This window comes from Abramis brama (genome assembly GCF_963993115.1).
Source record: "Abramis brama genome assembly, chromosome: 7".
In the NCBI taxonomy this organism is placed as follows: domain Eukaryota; kingdom Metazoa; phylum Chordata; class Actinopteri; order Cypriniformes; family Leuciscidae; genus Abramis; species Abramis brama.
This window is the reverse complement of record NC_139969.1, coordinates 42096524-42102523: the sequence shown is the minus strand read 5'-3', so window position 1 is coordinate 42102523 and position 6000 is coordinate 42096524.

Below are 6000 nucleotides of genomic sequence, written 5' to 3'. Positions count from 1 at the left end.
CTTTAGAAATTGTTTTTGGTTACTAATAGCAACATTTTCTGGTTTAATAACAATTAGATTTTTTCTAGATCCTGCAGTAGATTTATTATTTGATCTCACTAAACGAGGAATAGACACAGTTTCTATGCAATGTTCTACACTATTTATATCAGTTAATTTGGTGCAGCAGAGACTATGATTTGAACTTGTGGTTACTAGTCAAAAGGTATTTAACATTTTGGAAATGTTATCTGACAGAAGATCCGATCCGAATCTGCTTGGGTGTAAGCCATCAGCACGGTAAAGCCTAGGACGCTCCCAAAACAGATTCCAATTATTTACAAAGAGCAGTTTCTGCTCATTGCACCATGATATTAACCATTCATTTAGCGCGAATAATCTACTAAACTTTTCATGACCTAGTCGGTACGTGGGAAGCGGTCCTGACACAATGATCGTTATATCAGGCGATGTGCTGCGTACCGTATCGATCAGTTTCCTGAAGTCTTTCTTCAGAACCTCTGTCTGTCGCAGCCTGATGTCGGCCCCTCCCGCGTGCAGGACCACAGTTCCGACGCGCTCGTTCAGAATCTCGGGAACGTGAGCAGCGATTTCAGAAACACGAGCACCAGGAAAGCAGTGACTATGCACCTTACTTTTATTTAACGTAGCTTGTACGTGTCGAACGATGGAATCACCGATGATCACAGCATCGCGTTCTGTTTCGCGAAGAGGGGAGAAGCGGTTTTGTGTGGATATCTCGAAAACCGGGAGGGTCGGAGAGAGTTTTCTTGGTCTAGACCTGACTCGCGTCTTCCGCTGCGGAAATATCCAGGCTTCGTGGTGGCATATTGGAGCCGGCGTAAACGAGACCATAGCTGATCGCGGCCTCGACGCTCGTGACCGATGCTGAGTAACGCACGGAGTAGACGAGGTCGGAGTCAGCGGGTTAGTAACGTTGATCACTGATTTGTGTGCAATTGCATCGGCGCGTGATGTTTCAAGAGCTAACCGCCGGTCTATCAGCTCGGCTTTTCTCACTAAAAGGTCGTGGATCTGTTTCTCAAAAGCTTCCAGCTCAGACTGCAACGCGTGTAGCTCAAATGTATCCTCACCTGCACCAAAAGGTAGACTACTTACATCTGATATATTCGCCATTTTAACAGATGGACAGTAAGTTAAGTTAGCAACGACGCTACCAGTGATGCTATCAATATTAATACTAATTTATGACTTAAGTCTTGGATATAATCCGTCTTTTTAGTGGTACGGGTGTGGAGTAGACGCACGATAGGCGAAAAAAAATGTTTGTTTATAAATGAGTGCGGAGAAGACGCGTTCAGCCATGATCCACGGACGTAACCTATAAGAGTATCCAGCGTTGGATCACTAGGCTTGAGACGCGTCTGCTCAACAGTCCGCGTTGTAACTATGAGGTGAGGAAAAATAGAAAATGTTTGTTGTAAGTGAGTTTTAAAGAGAAATCAAGAATTATAAATCAATCGATGGAGCTCCAAAGACAACAACGCGTTCAGACGTGACGCATGCGCATTCGAAAACCAAAAATAACACCATTTTTGTTTTTAACTCCTCCACAGGTAACAGCTGCAAGTCTTCAGATAAATTAAAAACAAAAAGGATTCCAAGACATGATGAGTCCATTGGATAGGTGAAAAAGGATTTGGCAGTTTCAGAGAAATCACACAGGACTTTAACAGTTCCAGAATGTGACAGAATGTTCCACACAATAAGAATCCTTCCCCCTACAGACAAACAGTCATCGCCACGAGAGGAGGAGATCAGTGCCTGTCCATCATTGTAACGCCTGTATTGTTCCCATGTTGCAATTGAATTAATCAATGGTCCAGAAAAGTGGAGCTGTTTAAGTGGGCTGAAAACTGATGTGGTCTTTTGGCTTGCCACTTTCTGCTTCTCATGGATCCGCTTGACGAGTTGTTGGACAGGGTTTTGAGGCCGACGGACAAGTTTTTTCAGTTTACCTAAAAATGTCACAAAGGGAAAAGCTGAAACACTATCTAACGGGCGAATTTTCGTGCATCTTGAGCTAGGTGGATCAATGAATGCATGTTATAGCTGACAAATTCAGTGCCATAAATTGCAGCAAAATCTGTTACAAAGAGTTTCAAAATCTCCTCAGCATAGTCACAGTTGTCAGGAGAACATAAGGCAGGACTCATTGATATTCTCATAGATACCGATAGAAGTACAAAAGTTTCTGTACATTATACTGGGTATATTATTGAGGAGAACAACAGGGCCAGTGTAAAGTAAAAATTGCCGAAGCTCTGTAGCTTTCCATGTGCTGAATTCAAACAAGGATCGTGGTTTCCTTGCAAAATTGCTAGGTAAATATTGCCTGATCGAAACCATATATGCTGACATTACAACAAAAAACTTCATAGATTGCCTGCATTTCAGCGGCCCCTTCAACCAAAGAAATATTAACTTACGCATTGCCCCCAAGCACACAAGGTGCATATAATCTAACACAAAACTGGTAACTAAACCTATACCCAGATCATTTAGGGGGAGGCTGACAGTTGGTGCTGTTGATAGCCTTGCCTACCAAATTGCTCATCTGTCCTGAGCTCTGCTGATATTTCAGGATAAGCCACCTTCCCATTAATGTACTGGCCTTTTTGAGTGCACCTCTCACACCCATAATAGCCCGTATGGCCTTTGGAGCATTTAAGAAAGGCACGAGCAAGTGCATCACAAATAAAAGCATCAGGTAATGGTACCCTGAAATGTACACCATTGTACACAATACCACTCTGAGAAACAGCTTTCATATCTACAGGGTGGGCCATTTATATGGATACACCGTAATAACATGGGAATGGTTGGTGATATTAAAGTCCTGTTTGTGGCACATTAGTATATGTGAGGGGGCAAACTCCTCAAGATGGGTGGTGACCATGGTGGCCATTTAGAAGTCGGCCATCTTGGATACAACTTTTGTTTTTTCAATAGGAAGAGGGCCATGTGACACATCAAACTTATTGGTAATGTCACAAGAAAAACAATGGTGTGCTTGGTTTCAACGTAACTTTATTCGTTCATGAGTTATTTACAAGTTTCTGACCACTTATAAAATGTGTTCAATGTGCTGCCCATTGTGTTGGATTGTCAATGCAACCCTGTTCTCCCACTCTTCACACACTGATAGCAACGCCGCAGGAGAAATGCCAGCACAGGCATCCAGTATCCGTAGTTTCAGGTGCTGCACATCTCGTATCTTCACACCATAGACAATTGCCTTCAGATGACAAACTCTAGAGTAACTTTACAATTGCAAATCATATAGGCCTAGTTTGGCGAAGCAGGTATTAATGTGGCTGATTTTACCAACTGTTCTTCTAGTAGCCTTCAATTTGATCAGTACACGATTTGAAAGATAGCATTAATCTCTGTTAAGGCCTAACCTTTTACTATCGTGTGTCAATTGATTTCGATTAATATGCGCGAGGGAGAGAGAGCAAGAGAGCGCTCGTATTGTCTGAAGACGGTGAGAGTGCGCACGCGCGGCCGGGTGGGGCTCTCTCTCTCTGCTCGTTCTTATATTCGCCCAGCACAGCAGCAGTAATTCACCGATCAAATAAGGCTTTGGCAGCCGCGAAAAAATGCAGGAAAACCCCTGCATCAGTCGGCCTATGTAGCTAAGGCGCATGGCAATATGGAACTTTGGAAAACACTGTCGATTAATCCACAATATTAAACGACGCATTAAACAATTCACACGTCGCCTTAATGTAACAGACAAATAAACATATCTATGTATATAAATGAGTCCCTTATTACTATGGAAAACCCTTCAACGTCGCTATTTGTTCCATTTAATAGGTGAATTCGTAGTGCAGCAGTTAAACTCCGCTTCTCTGCGTGCTCCCGCGGCCAGGGGATGCAAATCCTGGCCCAGTGGTTCCCAAACCTGTCCTGAAGGACTCCCAACACTGTATTTTCTTTGTCTCCCTAATCAAACACACCTGATTTAACTCATCAGCTCATTATCACATGGGTTAATGAGCTGATGAGTTAAATCAGGTGTGTTTGATTAGGGAGACAAAGAAAACGTGCAGTGTTGGGGGTCCTTCAGGACAGGTTTGGGAACCGCTGCCCTAGCTGATAAAACATTGCAAACATTCAAATGGGCTTTCATCAGTGTTTTTGCTTTAATGTTAACTGTAAATGCAACAAGTGCAAACATTAAAATGCCACCAGCTGGTAAAAGCGGAGAAATGGGTATTTTACAGCTTTTTTTAACAGCTTGATATTAACTATGCCTGTTCGACTGCCTTTGCTAACAAGTTTACAACCAAATACATCTAAATATATTCAAGTCAACCACTCAAAATAAGCTCAACATATGCATGATATTGACTTAATAAACTCGTCTGTTCAACGCCATGCGTTAATTAACGTTACCAAAGCTACACAGCTACCTCACTGGTTTACATTCGCTAAAAGCTAGTTCCTGGCCTCTTAACTAATACTTTCCAAAAAAAGCTTTGGTTAACATTTGCTCACTGTGACACAGAACAATGCTTTCTAATATGTAAGGGTTAATGCCCGACGAGGTGTCCATTGTCAGGTATTAATGGACGACGGCGAGGCGTGAACTGTCCGACGCGCAGCGGAGTCCATTATACCTGACAATGGACACCTCGAAGGGCATTAACCCGCTTATACCATGGTCACTTGCCAAATAACACATTTTTAAAACATTAGTTTATATTTTAATTAGTTTTACAATCGAAATCTAAAGTTTTTACAAACAATAACTTGGTTTCCCTGGTTACGCCTGACGGTTTATTTACTAGGTGTCCTCTATCACTTTTTAACGGACACCCTGCAGCCAATCAGAATCGAGAATTCACCCAGACCATGGTATAAGCTTCACTAGATTTTGTGATTGGGTGAAACTCTTCTCACACTGAGTACAGTAGTACGGCTTCTCTCCAGTGTGAACTCGCTCGTGTGATTTTTATTTTTTTTTTCAATTTTAAATTAACAAATATTGTAAGTAAACAACAATAGCCCAAGTTTAGAAAAAAACATTTATTATTAAGACTTTTTTAACAAGAATTTTTTTGGCTACGCCTATGTCTCACATCATTTACTTGAATGTATTTGACATGAAAATGAAATGTTTCTCATTGTGACGACTTCTTACGACATATCTTCATGTGAGTCAGAAGGCTTTTTTTATGTTTGAAACTCTTCTCACACTCAGCACAGTAATACAGCTTCTCTCCAGTATGAACTCTCTGATGTACTTTCAGGTTTCCAGACTGAGTGAAACTCTTGTCACAATATGAGCACTTGTAAGGTTTTTCTCCAGAGTGAACATGCAAATGATAATTGAGAGCTCTTTTATATCTAAAACTCTTCTCACACTGAGTACAGTAGTATGGCTTCTCTCCAGTGTGAACTCGCTCATGTTCTTTCAGGTTTCCAGACTGAGTGAAACTCTTGTCACAATATGAGCACTTGTAAGGTTTTTCTCCAGAGTGAACATGCAAATGATAATTGAGAGCTCTTTTATATCTAAAACTCTTCTCACACTGAGTACAGTAGTACGGCTTCTCTCCAGTGTGAACTCGCTCATGTTCTTTCAGGTTTCCAGACTGAGTGAAACTCTTGTCACAATATGAGCACTTGTAAGGTTTTTCTCCAGAGTGAACATGCAAATGATAATTGAGAGCTCTTTTATATCTAAAACTCTTCTCACACTGAGTACAGTAGTACGGCTTCTCTCCAGTGTGAACTCGCTCATGTTCTTTCAGGTTTCCAGACTGAGTGAAACTCTTGTCACAATATGAGCACTTGTAAGGTTTTTCTCCAGTATGAATTCTTTGGTGCAGTTTCAGATCACCAGATCTAGTAAAGCTCTTCCCACAGTCAAAGCACATATAATCTCTCACTTCATTGTGTGTTTTCTGGTGCCGTTTAAAACTACCCGGCCTTGAAAAACTCTTTCCACAGAGAGAACACACATGA